This window comes from Rhinatrema bivittatum, chromosome 16 (genome assembly GCF_901001135.1).
Source record: "Rhinatrema bivittatum chromosome 16, aRhiBiv1.1, whole genome shotgun sequence".
NCBI lineage: Eukaryota > Metazoa > Chordata > Amphibia > Gymnophiona > Rhinatrematidae > Rhinatrema > Rhinatrema bivittatum.
The window spans coordinates 20,366,824-20,390,855 of record NC_042630.1 but is presented as its reverse complement, the minus strand read 5'-3'; the positions used below and the strand labels follow the sequence as shown (position 1 = coordinate 20,390,855).

The window sequence follows — 24,032 nt, the reverse complement described above, 5'->3', positions numbered from 1 at the left end:
TAATATACCGTTGGTCGCTGGGAACATCGCATCGGTTAACAAGAAACAAGACGCAGCAACCGGCTTTACAATGAACATAGAACTGATGAATAAAGTGGGGGGCGCAAACTTGGAAGTGAGGGAAAAATGAAGTAACTGGTAGTTACAAGAGCATACATTTAAGCATCAAATATTTACAAGGAGGAATCATATACAACTTACGTTACCATGAAATATAAAGGTTATAATGACATATCATACTTCTATTTATTTACAAAGGAGATTATGCTACAGAAGAGATTATGTTGCAAAAGAGATAATGTTACAAAAGAGATTGTTACAAAGAGATTATGTTGCAGTGGGTATAAAGAACAGAGGGTCATAGGGCAACTGAAGGGGGAGACATCTATGCTTTGATTAAACTTGTCCTTGTCTCAGACTCTCCAAAGATTGCCTCAGTTTCTGAAGCCAGTTCTAGCCCTACTCCTGTACTTGTCTCCTAGCCAGCAAAAGTGATTTTTAGCCCTGAGGCTAATATCAAGGCAAACCCCACCAAACAGAATCCAGTGCCAGACTCCAGGCCAGTTCTTTCTTATGTCTCACAGAGAAATCTGCACATATGGAGGCCTCGGTATCACAAAACCAAAACCTGCATCTACCTCCTGAAAGAAAGCTAAACCGTACTCCAGGCCATATGGACAATCCAGGACCTGCTCCACAAAGTCCAGTCCAGGCTGCTGCCACAGCATTTCTCAAGGCTCTGATGCAGGCTGATCCGGCAGTCCATTGCAGGAAACCAGTCCAGGCCGCTGTTACAGCATTTCTCAAGGCTCTGATGCAGGCTGATCCGGCAGTCCATTGCAGGAAACCGGTCCAGGCCGCTGTTACAGCATTTCTCAAGGCTCTGATCCAGGCTGATCCAGCAGTCCATTGCAGGAAACCGGTCCAGGCCGCTGTTACAGCATTTCTCAAGGCTCCGATCCAGGCTGATCCAGCAGTCCATTGCAGGAAACCGGTCCAGGCCGCTGTTACAGCATTTCTCAAGGCTCTGATGCAGGCTGATCCAGCAGTCCATTGCAGGAAACCGGTCCAGGCCGCTGTTACAGCATTTCTCAAGGCTCTGATCCAGGCTGATCCGGCAATCCATTGCAGGAAACCAGTCCAGGCCGCTGTTACAGCATTTCTCAAGGCTCTGATCCAGGCTGATCCGGCAATCCATTGCAGGAAACCAGTCCAGGCCGCTGTTACAGCATTTCTCAAGGCTCTGATGCAGGCTGATCCGGCAGTCCATTGCAGGAAACCGGTCCAGGCTGCTGCCACAGCATTTCTCAAGGCTCTGATCCAGGCTGATCCGGCAGTCCATTGCAGGAAACCGGTCCAGGCCGCTGTTACAGCATTTCTCAAGGCTCCGATCCAGGCTGATCCAGCAGTCCATTGCAGGAAACCGGTCCAGGCCGCTGTTACAGCATTTCTCAAGGCTCCGATCCAGGCTGATCCAGCAGTCCATTGCAGGAAACCGGTCCAGGCCGCTGTTACAGCATTTCTCAAGACTCTGATCCAGGCTGATCCGGCAGTCCATTGCAGGAAACCGGTCCAGGCCGCTGTTACAGCATTTCTCAAGACTCTGATCCAGGCTGATCCGGCAGTCCATTGCAGGAAACCGGTCCAGGCCGCTGTTACAGCATTTCTCAAGGCTCTGATGCAGGCTGATCCGGCAGTCCATTGCAGGAAACCGGTCCAGGCCGCTGTTACAGCATTTCTCAAGGCTCCGATCCAGGCTGATCCGGCAGTCCATTGCAGGAAACCGGTCCAGGCCGCTGTTACAGCATTTCTCAAGGCTCTGATGCAGGCGGATCCGGCAGTCCATTGCAGGAAACCGGTCCAGGCCGCTGTTACAGCATTTCTCAAGGCTCTGATCCAGGCTGATCCAGCAGTCCATTGCAGGAAACCGGTCCAGGCCGCTGTTACAGCATTTCTCAAGGCTCTGATCCAGGCTGATCCAGCAGTCCATTGCAGGAAACCGGTCCAGGCCGCTGTTACAGCATTTCTCAAGGCTCTGATCCAGGCTGATCCGGCAGTCCATTGCAGGAAACCGGTCCAGGCCGCTGTTACAGCATTTCTCAAGACTCTGATCCAGGCTGGTATAGTTAAAAAAAAAATCACATTGTATAGGCATAGATTAAGACCTTTGATGACAAACATTTCATCATCAACAACGATACAAGAGACACAAAAGTCTAACGTAAAGGTAGAAAGGCCCTATTGGCTGTATCTAACTATCAGGAACTGATTAGTCTGAAATAAATAAAAAGGCACAAGCAATAGTCAGAATTCAACTGTCATAATACAGGCCCAGATTACTATCACAAAGAAAAATAGTAATTTCTATGTGGCCAGTGCCCCGTTTGTGCTGTGATCATCATCCAGGGGTACCACAATGCCAGACTTCAAGTCTAGCAGGGGCTGGGGGGGAAGTTATTTTCCCGGGCCCCGGGCATGGTCAATAGTTCTTACGTCCAAAGGTTCACACTCCAGCTGGATGAGGGCCACCCAGTGCCACAAAACCTAAAAAAGGAGAAAGGAAGTGAATATCAGCAACAGAGTAAAAGAACGGTCTATCCAGCCTCCATCCATTCCAGCCAGGTAAATCAGGAAAAATAAACAGTTCTTGGTGGTGTTCAAAGTAAGAGTTTACTACAACCGGAAAATAAGTACCCAGGCCAAAATAGCGAAAAATCAGGAACAGCAACAAAAATATGAATGTGAGAAAGTCAATGGTTTCCTTGTCCATTCTAGAGCTCCGTGCGGGCCTCCTTCCTTCTGTCCCCCCATACGTGTTATAAAGATGGCCTCCCCTTGTAGGGGGAGTGTAATTCCAGCATACGTTTGTCAAAAGATGGAAAACTATCCCCAAGCTCAAAATTCTGAAAGCTCAACAAGTCCCAAAAATCTCTCAAACTGTAACCCGACTCTCCCAAAGATCTGCAGGTCTCCCAAATTCTTCTCACCCTGGCCTCTCTATCCGCCCAGGCAAAAAAAAAAAAAAGATCGTTGACTCCAGCCTTCAAGGATCCTGGGGGGAATGCCCTTTCCTCCAGACTGAATCAATTTTTTTTTCCCAAAAAGCTCTCTTCGCTCTATTCCAAGAAATCTCAACTGCTGAGCAAGTCCCCCAGGGATGAGGAAAAGGCCCAACAGCCAAACTCCTACTCCTTCTCCAGTCGCCTTCCCACTCACTCCCTTCCATTAAATCGCCGAGTATGTTCCAAGGGATTTTATCCCCCCCACTGAAGACTTTACCCCAAAAAGGTGGGTTAAAGCCAGGGGATGATTAAAAAACAAAACAAAACAAAAACCACTACCCATCATGGAGAATTGGGAAAAATGATAGTGCCTGACAAAGCCAGGTCATATCCAGTGTTCCCTGTAAGGATCGGGTTGCTGTGTGCAAAAAATTGTCTCATGAGCAAACGTTTTTTTATTTCATTACTCTGTGAGCTCTACTTTTTTTTTTATGCAAAAAGTCTATCAATTTTATGCTTATAGCAGCTCAGTCCTTAAAAGGGAACATTGGCTAAGTCCACTGGGAGGGAAAGCTGTGTGCGCCCCGTGGGAAAAGTTAAGTGCAGCTTAGAGGGAACATTGGCTTTTCAAACGTGCCTTCGCTGAAAGTAACTAGAATTTCAATGCTTTGATTTATTTTATGATGTTATTTAATGCTGATTTTATTGTAGTTAACGTAAGCAATTATTTTAGTATATTTTCTTGTAAGTATTTAATGTAATTTTAGCATTGAATTTTAGTACTTATTTATATTGTTAGTGTCATCGTTTTTGATTTTTTAGCTGTAATGTGATGTGATTTTACTACTTTTAGTTTATTTATTGTAAACCGATATGATGGCACCCCGATATGTCGGTATATAAAAATTAATAAACTATAAACTGGTCACATCTTTTTATTTTGATTTATTTTTAAATATTTATTATCCACACACCTCACTCAGTAAAGTTTGTGGCAGAGTAGAGTAAAAACATACAAAATCCAAATAAAAACAAGACATGGTACCAGGCATAGTAATAACAAAATGATGCTTGCACGGAGTCCTTATAATTAAGAGGTTGTACCATATTGCCTAACTTGTTTCCTTGTTAGGGAACATCCGGTCAATAGAAATGACTTGAGGATCTTCTTAAAGTTTTCATACAAAATATAGAACAAAAGCCTTCTGGAAGACAGATCCAAAACATGAGGCCCGCACCCAAGAAAGCTGACTCCCGGGTGAAGCCCAGATGCGCTATCCGTGGTGAAGGTACCTCAAAAGCAAGTTCTTGCTGGCAGATCTTAAGGCTCGTGTTGGTTTGCACATCCTTAAAGCTGGGTTTGGCCATGTGGAGGAATCCCCATGTATCAGCCTGTGTATTAATGTCGTGATCCTACAGAGGGCCCTCCATTTTACAGCTGGCAATGAGGCCAGGCCCAGGGTTGTATGCTCGCGTCAATAATCTGGCCGCAACATTTTGCACTATCTGAAGGGCTCTAGTATTGTGTAAGGAATTACAGTAATCTGCGCCCGTCAGTACTAATGCCTGACGTACTATTCTAAAAACCTGGGGTTTCAATCTTTGGAGCTTATGAAAAGATGTTTTGACAATTGATCTTATCTGTGGTTTTAATGAAAGATCAAACCAAGGGTTACTCAGAGGTATTTAACCGAGGCTCTAGAGATATTATGACTGTCAATTGAGAGTGTTGAAGGACAATCTATGATTGGGTGGATACTCAAAATAAGTGCTTCGGTTTTATTGATGTTTAGCATCAGTCTGTTGTGGTTTTAACAAGCATTTTACTGTATGTAAGTGTAAAGTGATCCGATCACAGGTCTTTTTCCAGGAGGTGTCAAACAGTACCAAAAACTGTATATTGTCAGCATAGATTTTATAATTTATGCCAAGACTAGCGAGGATTTTACAGAGAGGTGATAAGTATATATTAAAAAGGGTTGCCAGAAGAGCAGAGCCCTGTGGAAACAGAAGTACCTAGATCTTGTGAGTTAGCTGTGGATGGGAATCTGTAAGATACAGACATACAGATCTAATAAGGACCTTAACGTGTGGAACAGGTGTCCACTTAAAGTTCAGGAGTAATGAATAACTTTGTCCCAGCACAAAGGTTTAATATGCTGCAAGATAAAATTTGGTCTGCACTGTGGTCCTGAAAGAAACAAAACTTAACATGCAAGGGCCTGATAGTCATTTAACATCAGACACTGATATGCGGACATTCCCCCTCAAGGTGTCTGAAGAAATTAATGGATGCACAAAAACTGCTGACACAAACGGGGGGCCTCTGCCTGAATCAACAGCTTGGGTGAGAGTGGTGCCAGACCTACAGATAACCAGTGCACAGAGGGAATTATTGATACTCATCAACAAGAGGTTAACATCCTCCATATACCAATGATCAATACGAAGAATGTACAACAAGCAAACAAGCATAAAATCAAAAGCAATATTGGTGCAGAGTAACCATACATAAATGTAAGCCTTGGGTGGGACGGATCCTTTAACTTGCACCTGGGACGCCTAGGAAAAAGAGACGGAGCCTTTCTGCACACGGTTCTCTCAGGTTCTCCACAGAGAGCAATTTACCCTGAGTTCCCGGGCTCCCTGTGAGGAGGAATAATGAATGGGCCCTTTTGTGATAGTCGCAGTGCAAGCCTCCTTCCGTCCCTGCACACAGCACTAATGATAATCCCAGCCAAAAAGCACAATGAGGAGCAACGAGCTTTCCAACGTCTTTTACTGCTGGCTGATTTGAAGGCAGAGGACTATTTACAGCACTCGATGCAGGGTTTAAACAGAGTCAATAAAGAAAAGGACAGCAGAAAGATGAATGAACTTGTGACCTCGCTCTCTTGGCAAAGTCTCTTGACTCCTTTGGAACTCACTTCTCATCACTTGATCTCTTTCTGCTTCCCAGTTACTCCAATTACTCAGACTGAAGATGGTTCAATTCCCACGATTATCACTGTTTTCTCCCCATGTGGGGTGATTAAAATAAGTCCCAATATTTTATCAGAACATAAGTCCCCAGTTCTCATACCTTTCCTGAAGTTTTCGTAAATACTTTACATCTCCTTGTGAAGCATCAGACGGGCGCTCTCCTCTCAAGTACCTCTCAGTACCTTCAGCTTTTCCCCTCTCTTGCCATTGGCCGGGATCCTTTCCTCCACGCTTCAGGTTCTTCCAGAATGAGAGACGCTTCTCTCCCAATGGATCGGTAACTGTACTCTAATGAATCCTACTGCCCAGTGCTGACTAATCTCACAGCGGCCTTTGATACCGTTGATCACAATCTACTTTGCTGACAGTTGAGAAACATAGGGATCGAAGGAAATGTACTTAAATGGTTCACCTCATTCCTCGGAAACAGATCCTTCCAAGTTGAATTCAGCAATCACTTATCTGACACATTCCAATGCTCAACTGGCATTCCACAAGGATCAGCACTTTCTGCAACCCTATGTAATATCTACATGCTGCCTTTCTGCAAATTACTATGAGAATTGAATTTCTTTCTATATGCTGACGATCTGCAGTTGTATATCCCACTAACAAAATCATTTGATAAAACATCACTTATCTCTGAATATATGGTCACAATAAAAGAAAAACTTGCACAAATGAAAGTATTGATGAACCCCAAAAATACAGAAATAATTTGGTTGAGCCGAAACCCACCAAAATGTATTCCACCAGGAATAAATCTCAGAAATTGCCAGTTAATCCCAGCAACTCAAGTAAGAGACCTAGGAATTTAAATTGATACAAACTTAATGATGAAAACCCATATTAGCAAACTGGTCAAATCTGGTTTCTACAAATTGCGAATCCTGAGCAGATTGAAACCTCTACTAAAACACAGCAGATTTTAGATCGGTATTACAATGTCTAATATTCTCAAACCTTGATTACTGAAATTCCCTACTTCTGGGGCTTCCGACCAGTCACCTTAAACGTCTGCAACTACTGCAAAATGCTGCAGCTAGACTACTGTCTGCAACAAGGAAATACAACCAAATCACCCCAACCTTGATCACTCTCCATTGGCTCTCTGTACAATCAAGAATAATCTGCAAAATACTTACAATAATATTCAATAACATTTATCTAAACAACGATCTGATGGGAATTGATATATGTGCCTGAGCTCGAGACCAACACGGAGATGGCAACTGACTCAGAATCCTCTGCTATCTTAGCCTTTCTGGCTAGGTGAACTTTAAATGTCCTACTGAGCCTGACCTGGAGGAATTCCAAGGACACTTGGACAACAGTTGAAGCTGGCGACAATTTGTGATGCCTAATTATAGGGTTACAAGAGCAGAAGGCAATGGTCAGAACCTCAGGCTAGAATGTTATAACAGGGGCATTAGCAAACACAGCCTAAGATGTAATGATTGCCCTGAGCAGCAAGATTTTAACAGAACAAAGGATTATCTAAAGAGTGATGGTAAATGGGTCCCAACTTGGAGAAATGGTCAGGGTAATTTAGGGATACTCTATCATGCTGTTGACACGACAACCTATGTAAATGATACTCCAGGTGGTCACACAACTTCAGAATTTCTGACCTAGTACTGTATTGTATTTTACCTATATAAGAAGGATCAGTTCATATAAAATGACAAGATGCTGGTGGTCAGTTTGTCAGAGAAATGGCATCCAGCATCTCCCAAGAATACTTATATCGCTCAATAAAAAATTATACTTTCTACAAACGCTAAGTGTTCTTGTATCCATGGAGAAGCGTCATAAGCGTGTTTGGCGCATAACAGAATAACATTTAAACCACATATCCCACTACGAATGCTCAGAACACAAAACAAAGGCCTCCTTGAAATCCCGATCATAAGAGACTCTATAGTTACACAATGTTAGGTTCCATATTAGGTGCTACAACCCAAGAAAGATATCTAGGCGTCATAGTGGATAACACATTGAAATCGTCGGTTCAGTGTGCTGCAGCAGTCAAAAAAGCAAACAGAATGTTGGGAATTATTAGAAAGGGAATGGTGAATAAAACGGAAAATGTCATAATGCCTCTGTATCGCTCCATGGTGAGACCGCACCTTGAATACTGTATACAATTCTGGTCGCCGCATCTCAAAAAAGATATAATTGCGATGGAGAAGGTACAGAGAAGGGCACCAAAATGATAAAGGGGATGGAACAGCTCCCCCATGAGGAAAGACTAAAGAGGTTAGGACTTTTCAGTTTGAAGAAGAGAAGGCTGAGGGGAGATATGATAGAGATGTTTAAAATCATGAGAGGTCTAGAATGGGTAGATGTGAATCGGTTATTTACTCTTTTGGATAATAGAAAGACTAGGGGGCACTCCAAGAAGTTAGCATATGGCACATTTAAGACTAATCAGAGAAAGTTCTTTTTTACTCAACACACAATTAAACTCTGGAATTTGTTGCCAGAGGATGTGGTTAGTGCAGTTAGTATAGGTGTTTTTAAAAAAGGATTGGATAAGTTCTTGGAGAAGTCCATTACCTACCCTTACCCCTGCCTCTAACGCAGGGGTAAGGGTAGGCAGTAAGTTAGCAGGTTAAACGCGCAGCAAAACTGCAGGTTAAAAAGGCGATAGTTGGGGCGCGTGTTACTGAATGGGGGGGAATAGCTAAACCGATCGTTTACATATCATATACATGCCGCGGGCGGAAGGGGTTACTCGTTGATTTAAAGAGGCGGTAAGAATGGGTTAAAGGGGATAGTGGATCCCGGGTTGGGCTAACGCGGCCAAATTGTGAGTAAAAGGTGGGTTAGAAACAGGGTAACCGCGGCTGCACTTTACTGTATTGACCTGTCAATAAGCAAGCTACACCCATGCTTTTGTTTACTCAACTATGTAATTCAGTCCTTGTTGGTTGTTGTCTATATATAGATCCTCTTTTCTACATTGCCCCTGCCATTGAAGCATAGAGCTATGCTGGATATGCGTTGAAAGTGAAATAACAGACTTTCTCCCCTGCCGTTGAAGCAGAGAGCTGTGCTGGCTATGCGTTAAAAGTGAAGTATCAGACTTTCTCCCCTGCCGTTGAAGCAGAGAGCTGTGCTGGCTATGCGTTGAAAGTGAAGTATCAGACTTACTCCCCTGCCGTTGAAGCAGAGAGCTATGCTGGATATGCATTGAAAGTGAAGTAACAGAATTTCTCCCCTGCCGTTGAAGCATAGAGCTATGCTGGATATGCGTTGAAAGTGAAGTAACAGACTTTCTCCCCTGCCGTTGAAACAGAGAGCTGTGCTGGCTATGCGTTGAAAGTGAAGTATCAGACTTTCTCCCCTGCCGTTGAAGCAGAGAGCTGTGCTGGCTATGCGTTGAAAGTGAAGTATCAGACTTTCTCCCCTGCCATTGAAGCAGAGAGCTATGCTAGATATGCATTGAAAGTAAAGTATCAGGCTTATTTGGTTTGGTGATAGTAACCGCCGTAACAAGCAAGCTACACCCCGCTTTTTTGTGAATGCAAATCTTTTTTTTTTCCACATTTCCTCTTACTGTTGAAGCTTAGAGCAATGTTGGAGTCGCATTAACTGTGTGTATGTTAATTGAATAAGGGTATTATCTCCAGGTAGTAGCCTTCATTCCCGCGAGCCACCCCCTCTTCATTCATGTCTTCTAGACTTGATGGATCCACAGTGTTTATCCCACACCCCTTTGAAGTCCTTCACAGTTCTGGTCTTCACCACTTCCACCGGAAGGGCATTCCAGGCATCCTCCACCCTCTCCGTGAAGAAATACTTCCTGACATTGGTTCTGAGTCTTCCTCCCTGGAGCTTCAGCTCGTGACCCCTGGTTCTGCTGATTTTGCTCTGACGGAAGAGGTTTGTCGTTGTCTTTGGATCGTTAAAACCTTTCAAGTATCCGAAAGTCTGAATCATATCACCCCTGCTCCTCCTTTCTTCCAGGGTGTACATATTTAGATTCTTCAATCTCTTCCTTTGGCTTTGTCCACCTCGCCCCTGAACTAACACCCTCCTTGCCTCCCTCCATGCCCTAGTCTACTGTAAATTCCTCCCTAGAGAGTTAAACAGGCCACAGCTTGCCCTCCCTAATCTTCTGGAGATTTAAAAACGTATACAGAAGTATTTATTGATTTTTAATTATTGCAATGCCGCATGATCCCAGGTTCGAAGTGGCTTACAAAAAAGCCAGTTATAGGTTGCAAATAAAGGCAAGTGGGTTATTTATTGGTTGATTAAAAATTTCTATAACCACATATCAAAGTTCCTAAGCAGTTTCCAAATTTAACATTCACAAAATCATTTAGAACAGACTTAAAATATTAAACAATAAAGACATGATAAACAGAAACAAGTTAAAACTAAGGTAACACGCAGTCAGACAAGGGGAAAATGAGCCTGACATAGCGTCAACATTCAGCGCACCTTGCCGAAAGCAATTATTCTGAAATGCGTGAAAATATAATGGAACCCACAGAAAAAAAATTTAAAAAATTATGGCCACAGACACACATAAGTAAAAGAAATGCATAAGGCGGCCTCACATGAAACATTGCCACAAAAACAATGCATAAAAGTACCTGACAAACATTTTAAAGCCTTGAAGCTCAACGCACCTGCCTAATACATTTCCAAAGACAACACCCGTCATATTAAAAAAAAAACCCAACCAATTGAAAGCCTGCTGAAAATGAAAGCCCATAACCAGCCTCCTGAACATTAATGAAGATGTCTCCTCCTTTATAGGATGTGATTGTTTACAGAAGATGTGCAAACCTTCTAGGAATAAACCGTTCAACCTTGGCAACCAGCAGAGCTCAGTGGATTGTCCTGGACAAGTGATCAAGAACCTGGGTGGCAGCTGGACTCAGTCTTCAGCAGGACGAGCAGGTGGGCCGCTTGATCTTTTATTTTGTACTGTCATCTACTGTGTTAATAAGTAACCAAATTATTCTGGCAAGTGTCAGCATGCAGGCTGGGGGCTTTTTTTTTCTGCAGGTGATTCTATCGCAGACACTCCTGGCTCAACATGGTCTGAAATAGGAACAGAGATGATACCAGGGATCAGCCAGAGAAAGTCTCAAAGGCTCTTGGTAAGTACCTGAGCACGGTACCCGGCCAAGGTTTGTCTCTGCAACTTGTATGCTGGACCTGGTTCTGTTAGTTGCCAACTGTGCATGCCGGCTGCATGATCCCGGGGAGAGCCTGACGTGAGTACTGGGCCTGGGTGTCTGATCAGATGGGAGAGTCCCGCAAAATTCAGAGAGCACAGGGGCTGAAAATGCCAGAGGAGACTCCAACAAGGCAGAGATTGCTGGGGCAAGAAATACCAGAGGAGACTGCGGCAAAATGCAGAGAGGGCAGGGGCTGGAAATACCAGAGGAGACTGCAGCAAAATACAGAGAGGGCAGGGGCTGGAAATATCAGAGCAGACTCAGGAAAACGTAGAGCACAGGGCCTGGAAACATCAGACAAGCTTCAAGCAAAAATGGAGAGAGCGCAGCCAGATGCATCAGTAAGGGGAGAGGAAGCGAGAAACTGATGGGGCTGGAGGAGGGGGGAGATAGCGGCTAGGGGAGCAGGGATACAGAGAAACTCTTGGTGGGGACTGATAGGTCTGGGAGAGGGGGGGGGGGAGAGAGAGAGAAACGGTCGAGGGTGACTGATAGGGGAGGGAGCCAGAGAGAAACTAGTAAAGTGGTTAGGGCATAGGGTTGCCAACCAGGGAAGCCACTGCCGCTCCTTGGGACCTTGGGCGAGTCACTTCACCCTCCACTGCCGCAGGTACAAACTCAAATGATAAGCTCTCTGGGGACAGAGAAAGACCTCCCTGAATGGAATCTGCTTCGGAGTAAAGGCAGAATATAAATCAAAGAAATAGAGTGGTGGAGAGGGCTAGAGAGAAACTGGTGGGAGGGAGGGAAGAAGGGTGAGACCGGAGAGACAGGAGTGGGATGAATGGACAGTGAAGATGGGCAGAGTCAGAGGGCTGGGGAGCAGGTGAGCAAAGAGGGGGGAGATGGAAATTTAGCGAGAGGGGAAAAGACTAGAGGGTGAGGGAGAACAAGGGGTAAAGATCTAGTTATGAGCAGGCAGAAAAGAGAGAGAAAGGGAGAAAAGAAAAATAGCAATGTCAGAGAGAGAAGGTGGAAAAGTAAACCCAGGACCAACCAAATCAGAAGAAAAAAAAATTGCCCGGGCAGCAAAAGGTAAAAATGGAAGGTAACGCGTCAGCTTTGAGAACAGCGAGTCTCTTCTATTTCTGTATCTGTACGCTGCGTTTCTGGCGCTCCTTCTCCCAGTCTGGGGCTGGCTTGGGGTTTTTCCATTTCGGTTTTTGGCTGCGTGAGTGGCAGTGGTTAGAGGAAGGCAGTTTGCAGGCAGCCCCGATGGAGAGTGTGAAGCAGTGCACTTGTTATCCAAACACTGACTCGGTGTTGGGGGTGGATTGTTTGGCAAGAATATAGAGGCGAATACTGAAGACAAGTTTTTCATTTCATTTATAAAGTACTCAAAAAAAAAAAAAAAAAAAAAAAAAAAAAAGAGTTTCAAGCCATTATTTTGTGAAAGACCTATTGTGACCAAAGATTATAACCTCCAACGCAGTGAATGAGATTAGGATAATACAGGTGAAGTGGGCCTTTTTCTAATGAGGGCCACTCTTATTAATTAGTATGTGTTGTGCTCAGCTGGTGTAGGACTGGAGGTTTTTTGTTTTTTTTTTTAATGCATGCATTTCCTTTTCACTCAGAGGTCTTTCTAAGATGCGGAGTGTGCCTCGAACTGGAGGCGCGGGATTTTATATTAAGATCCTGTCGCTTCCTGTACAGACCTCGTTCTCATAAACCCCTAGAAAAGAATGGGTCGAATAAGGCTATCAAATGATTTTAATGATCCTTTAACTGGGAGGTTGGAGCTGGTTGGGTTTCAAAAAAAAAAAAAAAATGTGCAGGAGGACTTTGTGGCTTTGTTATTGTCTTTTACGGCCAATTTAAAAGCAGGGAGCCATGCGTGGAAATGTCACTTTAGCATTGCCTCTCCCCTGCCCCCACCCACCTCCATCACCTCCCCAACCACTTCTGTCTGGAGGCACCACTGTTGGTCAAACAAATCCAATTGATGAGCACTTGATGTGGTTTAGCAGGGTTTCAGCAGAAGCCTCGACGCGGCCCCACGTGGGAAGCTCATGAGGAAAGTGAGAAGCCTCAGCATGCGTCCCGAGGTGGTGCCATGGACTGGCAGGACCAGAGCGAGTGCTAGCAAGTGGAACCTTGTCCCAGGAGACGTGGAGTTGCCTCATAAAGCTTGGTCCTGGGGCCAGATCTGCGCACTATGTTTGGGAGCAATACTGCAGTGTGGGGGCTAGAAGGTCAAGTTGGTCTTTCTGCGGACGACGCCAAGATCTGCAACAGAGTGTGCACCCACCTGAAGAGAGAGAATGAGAAGTGGCCTAAGAAAGCTGAAGGAATCAGTTGCAGGCTTGGCAGCTGGGCTTCCAATTCTCCCAGTTATATACAATCCGTGCGCACCTTTATTTAAGTGACTGTGTTTATTAAAGAAAAAAAAGAGGTCGTGACCTTTGGGGTCAGGTGATTCACTGTGCATTGTAGGGGGACCATTAACCCAGAAGAACTTAATCAATTTAGAAGCAAAAAGGCACACAGGTGCCTTCACAGAGGCACAGACACACCTACCTGGATCTTGTGCTCAGTTAAGTCCTGAAGTTAAATTTTACTTTTAGTTAGCCAATAATTGAGAGTGCTTTTATTGATGACCATTTTTTCTGCATTATCTGTGTTTGCATGGTTTGAAATCTATTTCTATTTTTCCTAGCTATATAGAATAGTAAGAATCCTTGTGAGTCTTTTTTAAGTGAATGTTTATTGAAGGAAAAGAAGAGACTGTTAATTCCCTCCCACCCATAGGGTGTTTTCTTCTTGAATAGTTCTTCCAAGGATTTAGACTTAAATACCAATCTCACACCTTGTACATTAGTCACTATAATGTATTTTATTCAGTTTAACAATTGTGGTGCTTATGTCCCAAGGCCTATCATTTGGAGAATTAAGGATTGTCCAATTTGTTTTCAGCTACCTGTAATGAAAAAGGAGATAACTCTTCTGAAAGAGGAATTCTCCAGATTTCAAATAATCTCCCCTTTCTTGCAACATCCAGAATCTCTCTCCCAACTTGCACAGAGGATTCAGAAACCCAGGAATAAATGGTTTACAGTGCCTCTGGTAGAACAAGCCTTGTGCCTTTGAGATACCCAATTTGCAGCCTAAGTATATCCATCCCTATTCCTTTAAAGAGGTCATACATCCAAGATTCATAAACCCAGAAATAATTGGATTACAATGGGTTCTGGCAGAATAAGGCCTATGATGAAGAGATACCCTGCTGATACCCTTACATACGCCTTCTCTACACTGGAAAATGAAGAAGCTCCAGCAATAGAATATGATGTGATGTCTGAAAGGGAAGTAGTCACCCAATGCACCTAGAAACCCTTTAACATGATCAAATGCCATAAAATAAATCTTCTGCTGGGAGACTCGGTCATCAGAGGAACCAATTTGGGAACTCAACATTTAAATGCCTTCCAGGATCCTCAGCTAATAGAAATGCAAACCAGATAGTCAAAGCAATTATAGCAGAAAGTAGGTACTTTGATATCAATGTTATCAGCCATCTGGGGACAAATGACCTTGATAGAAATGGTGTCTATGCAGTACAGAAGCATTTCCAAAATCTTGGGAAGAAGATTAGACACATGGCAAAGACTATGCGCCTTTTCAGAAATACTACATGTTCATTGAAAGGGAAAAGAAAAGTTATACAAAATAGATAATTTAGATTCCTGGCTCAAAACCTGGTTTTAGCTACATTGGAGGCTGGGGCCATATATGGAGCAGTAGCCAGTTATATTCTATGGATGGCCTACATTTGTCAGTGGCAGGAAAGAGGTTGCTAAGTGAGAAATTCAGATCGTACATTATCAGGCATTTAAACTAAAGAGTGGGGGTGGCAGAAGGTGGCCAGTGAAATTGGCATGTCACCCCCAAGCAATACAGGAAGAGAGAGCAGAAAATAAAATCAATCAGTTAAAAAAAAAAAAGCAGAAAAGGTGACTAGGAAGAGCAGCAAACCAAGGAAGGAAAATTGGAAAATTATGACCATAAATGCTCATAGTCTGGGCAATAAAATCCCAGATCTGCAGGCCCTAATGGTAGAGGCGGACTTGGACATCATTGCTGTTAGAGACCTGGTTCACTGGGGCTCATGATTGGGATATGGCCACCCTGGGCTACAACTTATTAAGGAAGGACAGAGAGGACAAAAAAGGGGGTGGAGAGGCTCTTTATGTCAAAAACAATATCCACGCAAATGAAATGCAAAGGACGTGGGGTATAGAAGAAGCATTGTGGACCATCCTAAAAATAGAAAATAGTACTTTTTTTTTTTTTTTTTTTTTTTTTTTTACTGGTGTGGTCTCCAATTCAAACAGAAGAACTGGACAGAGATCTACTCAAAGACATCCAAAAGGTGGGAAAGAAGGGAGAAGTGCTGCTTGTTGGAGATTTTAATTTGTCGGATGTGGACTGGGGTATCCCTTCTGCAGAATCTAAAAGTAGAGACAGTGGCTGCCCTTCAAGGAGCTCTGCTCAAACAAATAATAATGGCACCCAAGAAGGAGGGTGTGATCCTTGATCCAGTGCTCACTAATGGAGATATTGATGTCCAAGGTGGTGGCTGAAAAAAAATGAAATGCAAAAGAACAGCGTTCAAGTATAAAGGATCCCAAAAAAAGAAGAAACTGGTGAAACTGAGGGAGATGAAGAAAAACAAATATAACTAAAGCAAAAGACAAGAGGAAGAAAGGATTGACAAAGAGGTAAAACGAGGTGACAAAACATTTTTCAGATATATCAGAGAAAGAAGGAAGGCCTAGAATGGTGTAATGAAACTGATAGGTATCAAGGAGCTATGTGTGCAGAGAAACGAAGAAATGACAGAAATATTGAACTCTAAAGAAGCCCCTGAAGGAGGACCATTGCTGGTTAAAAAGACCATAGATGGGGTTGGGTAGATGAAACTTCGTATACAGAAGAGAATGTATAGGAAGAGCTAGGAAAACAATGTGGATCAGACCATGGGGCCAGATAAGATACATCCCAGGATGCTGAGGGAGCTCAGAGATGTACTGGCAGATCTGCTGAAGGACCTGTTCACTGGATCCCTGGAAAAGGGAGTGGTCCTGCTTCACAAATGTGGGAGTAGAGAGGAGGCTGGAAACTACAGGCCGGTTAGCCTCACCTCGGTGGTGGGAAAATTAATGGAGACTCTGCTGAAGGAAAGGATAAGTGAACTTTCTACAATCCGGGGGGTTGCTCAACCCAAGGCAGCATGGATTCACCAGGGGAAGAGGCTGTCGGACAAATTTGATTGACTTTTTTGATTGGGTGACTAGAGAATTTGATCATGGAAGAGCACTTGTGTGATTTACTTGGATTTCAGCAAAGCTTTTGATACGGTCCTGCTGAGATGTGGTTGGCACTGCCTATTGAGCAAGCCCAGTAGGATCACACCATAAGCTGGTAGAGAGGCCTTTGGCAGGACGGGCTGGAGCTTCACCTGTACCAGCCGCCTCCCCCGCAGGTTGAGCTCTTGGGTTCTGGCGGCCGGCAGGTCTTAAGTGAGTAAGCGTAGGTTGGGGCAGGCGGTAGACACTGGAGACGGTACACAGGCAGTGGACAGCAGGAACAAAGAGCAGGGCAGAGGTTGAGGTAGGTGTCAGGCAAAGCGAGATCGGATCCGAAGCAAGGGGTCAAGTCCAGGGAATTCCAAATCTAAGCCAAGATCAATACCAGAAAGACAAACCAAGAGGACAAGGCAGATCAGACAAACAGGAATAGGTACCAAGGAACAGAATACAAAGGCAGGGCATGGACAAGGCAAGGGCAAAGCACAAAACAATGCAAGATCAAGAAACGCAAAATGAAGCAACACACACTACATAGAAACATAGAAATGACAGCAGAAGACGACCAAATGGCCCATCCAGTCTGCCCAGCAAGCCCTCGCACTCTTTTTTTTTTCTCCTCGTACTTATCTGTTACTCTTGGCCCTCAGTAACCTCTTGGTTCCACTTCCCCTCCACCCCCGCCATCAATGCAGAGAGCAGCGCTGGAACCGCATCCAAGTGAATATCTAGCCTAATTAGTTAGGGGCAGCAACCGCCGCAACAAGCAAGCCACACCCATGCTCATCCGTCCACCCAGACTATGCAATTCAGTCCTTGTTGGTTGCCATCTGTACATAGATCCACTTTTCTTCATTCCCCTGCCATTGAAGCAGAGAGCCACGCAGGACATGCACTGAAAGTAAAGCATCAGGCCCATTAGGTCTGGGGCAGTAACTGCCGCAACAAGTGAAGTATCAGTCTTTCTCCCTTGCCGTTGAAGTAGAGAGCTATGTTGGATATGCATGAAGTATCAGTTTTTCTCCCCTGCTGTTGAAGCAGAGAGCTTTGCTGGATATGCATTGAAAGTGAAGTATCAGGTTTATTTGGTTTGGGGTAGTAACCGCCATAACAAGCAAGCTACTCCCCGCTTTTTTGTGAATGCAAATCCTTATTTCCACATTTCCTCTTGCCATTGAAGTTTAGAGTAATGTTGGAGTCTTAGAGCAATATTGGAGTCACATTAATCGTGTGTATGTTTATTGAATAAGGGTATTATCTCCAGGTAGTAGCCATCATTCCCGTGAGCCACCCACTCTTCATTCACATCCTCTAGACTTTATGGATCCACAGTGTTTATCCCACGCCCCTTTGAAGTCCTTCACAGTTCTGGTCTTCACTTCCTCCGGAAAGGCATTCCAGGCATCCACCACCCTCTCCATGAAGAAATACTTCCTGAATTGGTTTGGAGTCTTCCTTCCTGGAGTTTTAAATCATGACCCCTGGTTCTGTTGATTTTTTTCCGACGGAAAAGGTTTGTCATTAACTTTGGATCATTAAAACCTTTCAAGTATCTGAAGGTCTGTATCATATCTCCCCTACTCCTCCTTTCCTCCAGGGTGTACATATTTAGATTCTTCAATCTCTCCTCATAAGACATTCGATGAAGACCATCCACCTTTTTGGTCGCCCTTCTCTGGACCGCCTCTATCCAGAAAGAAGCACCAGGGGCCCTGTTGCTGAGGCAAGGAGGAAATGTCCTAGGAGCTCTCTATATATAGGGTGAAAGCTGCTGAAGTCATCAGGGGGCGCCGCGAGCATTTCCTGCCACAGGCCCTTTAAATCTGGCATCGGGCGAGCACGTGCCTTAGGGTCGCAGAAGATATGGCGATTCCAGCGGCATCCTGTCACATATGAGCAGTGCAGTGGCATCCCTCCATGGACAGGAGGCCCGAGGAGGAGTGCGATGGCTCATGGGCCACCACCTTCCCATGAGCTGCCAATCGGAATATCATAGCCTCAAATAAAAGCCTTGAAGTCGTATTTTGTACCAACTGCAGCCATCTGATGAATAGTACATTGGTGCAGCCCTGATAAAGGGCAAACATGATCACACAGTATTCAAAACTTGTTCCTGCGTTGTCAGTTTCTCATTCCAGTTTAACTCCTAGGGGCCGATGTTGTTGTGATCACGGTTGCGGTTCCCGCGACCGGGTTCTTACCTTCACCGAAGACCCCGATGCTCAGCTGGCCTCCCCGACACCGGTACGGGCCTGCAAAGGCCTTTCCCTGCTGCGGCGTCTCCACGAGGGAGACGCCGTCGTGGCCTCCAGCTTGGCCCCGCGCAGAAGGAGGCAGCTCTTAAAGCTGCAGGCGCGGGAAACCTCGGCCGGTCCCCGGAGTGACGTCAGATGCCGGCAAGGTATTTAAATCCGGCTCCGGCTCCAGAGGATTGCCTTGCAACGAGGTTCACTCCGGCGTGAGTATCTAGTTGCTGTTCCGTTCCTGCTTCAGCCTTGATCCTGCTTCCGTTCCTGCTCCAGCCTTGCTCCTGATCCTGTTCCCACTCCGGTTACAGTTTCGACTCCGGATCCATTGGCCTGTCTTCCTGGTACCGATCTGGCTCGTCTCCTGGTTATTCTGTCTGTCTCCAGCCCTGACCCTCGGACTGTTCCACCGACCTGCACCATCCTATCTGCGACATCGGGACTCGTCCTTGGGAGACTTCGCCTAAGTCCTAGCGGCTCTGGTTCTCACGGGCTCCTCCGGGGGGAGCTTCGAGTCTCCAAGGGTGAAAGCTCACCGCTGGTCTCCCGGCATCCTCCGCCTCCCGGCCACTCCTCTACTGCGGAGATCTTCCATCCTTCTCTCTCTGCTGGCCGGCCCAAGGCTCCACAGTTCCTAACAGATGTAATAAGCCACGCTGAATCTGCCGTGGCTTTTTGCAACCGTAAGCGCGCGTGGTTTTCCGTGTTAATCTTACACGTGTATGTAATAATGCGTTCGGCGTGTAAAAAAAAAAAAGCGCACGCATAAACCCGCTTAAAAACCTCCAGCAGGTTCTGCGCGAGCGCACGTGCAGTTGCGCTCATAAGTTTACAAACCCCTGGTTTGTTTAATGATTGTGCGATCCCGTGATGCATTGAATAGTTTAATTTGAGGAAACAACAGAAGAATAGATGCCAGATGTCTTTGAACGTGTTTATTGTGGTGGAGACGTGTTTTTATAAAAAGCCCGACTCAGCCGAGTTTTGCCACACTTCTAGTGGCTGCCTCAGGGGCTATGGTAAAATAACATGAAATACAGAAAAATTTAAAAAAGACATACACAACTTAAAAAAATCAATTATATAAAATATTAATATACAAACATATAAAAGAACATTTAAAATGGTAACATGAAACAGAACATATAAAGGAGATCAAGAGCTAGAGCAACTACGTATGTCTAAAATGTGGTAAGTGTAAAACCTATATACTATACTATGATATATACGTAGTTGCTCTAGCTCTTGATCTCCTTTATATGTTCTGTTTCATGTCATCATTTTAAATGTTCTTTTATGTTTGTACATTGATATTTTATATAATTGATTTTTTTAAGTTGTGTATGTCTTTTTTAATTTTTCTGTATTTGATGTTATTTTACCATAGCCCCTGAGGCAGCCACTAGAAGTGTGGCAAAACTCGGCTGAGTCGGGCTTTTTATAAAAACACGTCTCCACCACAATAAACACGTTCAAAGACATCTGGCATCTACTCTTCCGTTGTTTCCTCCACGGCTATCATAGATCGCCTTCCTCTTTGCTTCTTGGGTCCGCAGTTTAATTTGAGACAGGTTAAAAATAACAGACGTGTGTTTTGTCTGAACACTCGCGTTTTCTTAAAACGCTGCACATCCACAGATTCTGCCAGGGGTACGTAAACCTATGAGCACAGCTGTAAGCGGCATGTAAAGACGGTAATAATCTGTCCACGGGCAACGCAGGGGAGCCATGCTAGCAGGGAGATTGTTTCGGGCGGGGTTTTCTAGCACCTGGGAGTCAGGGTGCCTGTCTGATACCATAAGCCGTGCCAACTGTAACTAAATTCTGCTGCATGACGGCTCTGACACGCTGCTCCAGCCGAATCTTCTAACGTAAACTGACGACAGGGAGAAATGGCTGGCTACGCGCCACCCTCAGAACCAAAATGTGAGCTCCCTGTATCCGAGCACCAAGGACGTGAGTGACAAGCATTAGTGGCCCGGGCTAAGCTTTCCCTTGTACGGCAGTCGTGTAATAACCCAAGACTGCGGCGCCCATAACGAGGACCTCCCTGGCTGATGGAAGCCCCACTCCCACCATGAATCTACATCCCGAACAGTAAACCACATGGATTACAAATTGAATTTTAGAATTTATTACCCAGAGGTGCAGAGGGGCATGCACATGACTCAGGATTTACCCTTGAATCTTTGTTGTTGTTGTTTTGTTTTTTTTTTAAATGAACTCTGCGACATTTTCCCATTAGCGCCTATTTTAGTGGCTGTTTTTCCTGCGGCTACCTACATCGGGGCTTAAGCGTGGGTATCGGCGCGTGTATTTGGTCTTGCGCGGCTTTGGGGGGGTTTTTTTGCCCGTATCTCATTTGCATGACGTTCTCTTATTCCAAGCCGCGGGGCTGCTGCCTGTTCTTGCCGCTCGCGCTAAAAAAAAAAAAATACGTGCAGAAAATTAGCTCTGATTTCAGTCGGGTCTCTGTAAGCCAAGAATGAATAGCCCTGGACAGTTATCTAGTGACATCAGACCCTTGGCCTGACCTGATCCTAAATAAGTTGGATATTGCCTGGAAAGGTTTAACAACTGATGCCAGAATCAAAGTCATCTATGGTGCAAGGCACAAATTGAAGAGAACCAGAGAGCACACAATTACAAGTGTCTCTCGGTAGGAAAACTTGGTCCCTATTTTATGCTATGGAGGAGATCTGCTAGAAAGAAGCTGGATCATTTCAACCCTGGGCCACACAGGCCTGGCTCACGAAAGCACACACGCAACATGGAATGATTTACTATGTTAAATGCTGCGCTCACATCGGTGAAGTTTCAAAACCTATGCATGTAAAACATAAAAGGCTCTTAAAATAGCATGTGTGTGTGAGTATATGTGTAGCCTTACCCAGGGGTTACTAACGAGTTTCTGGAGAGATCCTGCTCTCTAGGTTAATGGAAGGCGTCAGAGCGCTGGCACGGTGCAAGCCTCTCCTCAGAGAGGAGAAGGGACAATGAGAGAGGAGGTGAGCAGTGACAGTCAGAGGGAGGTAAGTAAGGTCGTATGGTGCAGGAAATGGGTTCGGCAAGCGTCTAGATGAGATGCCGCCCAGGCCATCTGTAAGAGAGAGTCTTGGGAGACACCCAGGAAGAAAGAGGCCCTTGAGGCATCCGAGGAACTGCAGGCAGGCACGGAGCAAAATTCCAAGCTGAGGTTTAGAGATCGGTTGGGCCTTCCAGAGGAGGAAAACCTGCCAGGAAAAGGGATTGAGCTCCTTGCTGGGAAAGCTCCAAGAAGCGAACTGGGCTTTTGCTTTGCTACCCTGAACGCCATGGAGGTGAAGCTGTGACAGTGGGATCCCTCCTACGCCAAGAAGAGTAACTGAAGCGTGAGCATTTACTATTATTTTTGTTTCCTGTTGAGCTGTATCCAGCTTTTTACTGCAGGTTTCACCTACATCTAATTCTGTCTACATTTGGATTTAAAATAAAATTCAGTTTGGAACCAAGAACAGGTGTGGACAGGGGCGGATTCCCGATGGGGACCGGCCCGGGGATTTGCCGCCCAGGCCGGCCCAGGAGATAACCATGTGGTCTGCCGAGCGCAGCTCTGCCACGGCCACGCTCGGCAGACCACGTGACTAGAGCGACCGGCCCACCGGGGGATGCCCGATCCCCCAATAGGCCAATCCACCCCTGGGTGTGGACATTAGACTTTGTCAGAATTTTGGGTAAGTCTTCCCCTGGGCCTTCCAGAGATACCTCTGGTCCCCCAACAGGTGATCCTTTGTAGCGCCCGACTGCTCCTGGGTTGCAGCAAGGCAGAAGACACCCCCCCCCCCCCCCGCCCTTCTGCAGGCCCTGAAGGCGACCCTAGGAAAAAAGGGTTAAATATGCTTAGTTAAAACCCTCAACATACACGTGTAAATCAGGGCGGGCCAGGGGCATTCCAGGAGGGGCCAACATTTATGCGAGTAAGTTGCTGTTTTATAAGCAATTCATGCATGTAAATGTGGCACCTTATTTGTATATTTATTTATTTATTTATTTATTTATAACTTTTATATACCGGCATTCGTAAAAAACATCATGTCGGTTTACAGACAACTGAGAAAGGAAATTACAATGATAGATGGAGGAAGGATAGGAAGTTAAAAGGTGACAACTTTACTGCACAATATCAGTGGGGTGAGTCTGGGTGACGAGCCAGGAAGGCCTTCACCACTTGCAGATGGTCTGGGTGAACTGGCAGACCTACTGGTAGTGAAACTGATTTCATTGCCACGTGCGTGTTAGAAAATCCCCTGTCTTACGAGTGTAAAAACAGACTTACAGGGGGGGAGGGGTGCTAAATGCGTCTAGACAGTGTGAGTAAAATTTGAAGTACGAATACATGGGTGTATCATCTGTGCACACGTACGGGTAGGTTTTTAAAAGGGCCGCGTGGGTGCCCATCTCGCTGAGTGCAAAGATACGCGATTTTATAAACTATACATGTAGGTTATACAATGCTCTTCATGGGAAGAGAGAGACTCTTTATAAGGCTCAGTCTGTCACTCAATATATGGACTATTATAAGGGGGGGCACTTTGATTCGGGGTGCATTTTCGGGAGGTGAGTTGGTGTTACAGGCACATTCAGAGATGTCCATTGTAAAATTGGCATCATTAAAGAATTTTAGACCTTATAAGTGATGAAAAGTCTAACAAGAGGAGTTGATCTGTACCCTGCGGCCTCTTCTAGCTGCAGAGTACAAATCAACTCCTATTCATCACTTATCATGCACCTGCTAGTATTTTTTTCAGTCTTTTTTCATTGCAAATAAAAGACAGTGTCCTCTTATGCTCAAAGTCAGCTAACGAAATGTTAAAACTACAAAATCAACCCGGTGTCGGCTGATGTTTCGTTGGCATGAACTGCTTCGGGGGCTAAGGAGTAGTAGCAGCAGGATAACAGCGAAGGAGTCCAGCGCTCAAAGTCCAATTACTAACATGTACTAGAAACTCTCACTTGATAGATACTGATGCCTGCCTATGAATAGCACCTCTCTAACCAATCTTTGTTCGTTTGTTGAGTTACAATTACGAATGCGAATGTGTAAACTGTTGTGATCTATGCATATAAAATGTCTAAATAAATAAATAAATACCAATGCCCCTTGTGACATCGATCAAGTCGCTTCATTGCCTCAGGTACTAACTTAGATTACAAGCCCTCTGGGGACAGGGAACTACTGATCGTTTCAGAACGGAACTTGCCTTGATCCTAAGCCATGCCACAAGCAAGAAGGAAAATTAAAAACGTTTCTAC

General features: G+C 45.0%; 1 protein-coding gene across 5 annotated transcripts in view; it reads left to right on the top strand.

The window, feature by feature from the left end:
• Window positions 1–24,032, top strand: part of LOC115078298 (N-acetyllactosaminide beta-1,3-N-acetylglucosaminyltransferase 2-like) — a 65,813-nt gene that overhangs the window by 31,759 nt on the left and 10,022 nt on the right. For 3 of the 5 annotated variants that reach the window (XM_029581157.1, XM_029581155.1, XM_029581159.1), the window contains exons 2-3: window positions 10,758–10,901; window positions 11,010–11,104. The gene's annotated coding sequence lies outside the window, so the exon portion shown is untranslated. Of the gene's footprint in view, window positions 1–9,811; window positions 9,873–10,757; window positions 10,902–11,009; window positions 11,105–24,032 lie in introns of those variants that run through there. The other 2 variants (XM_029581156.1, XM_029581158.1) reach the window with 2 other exon arrangements.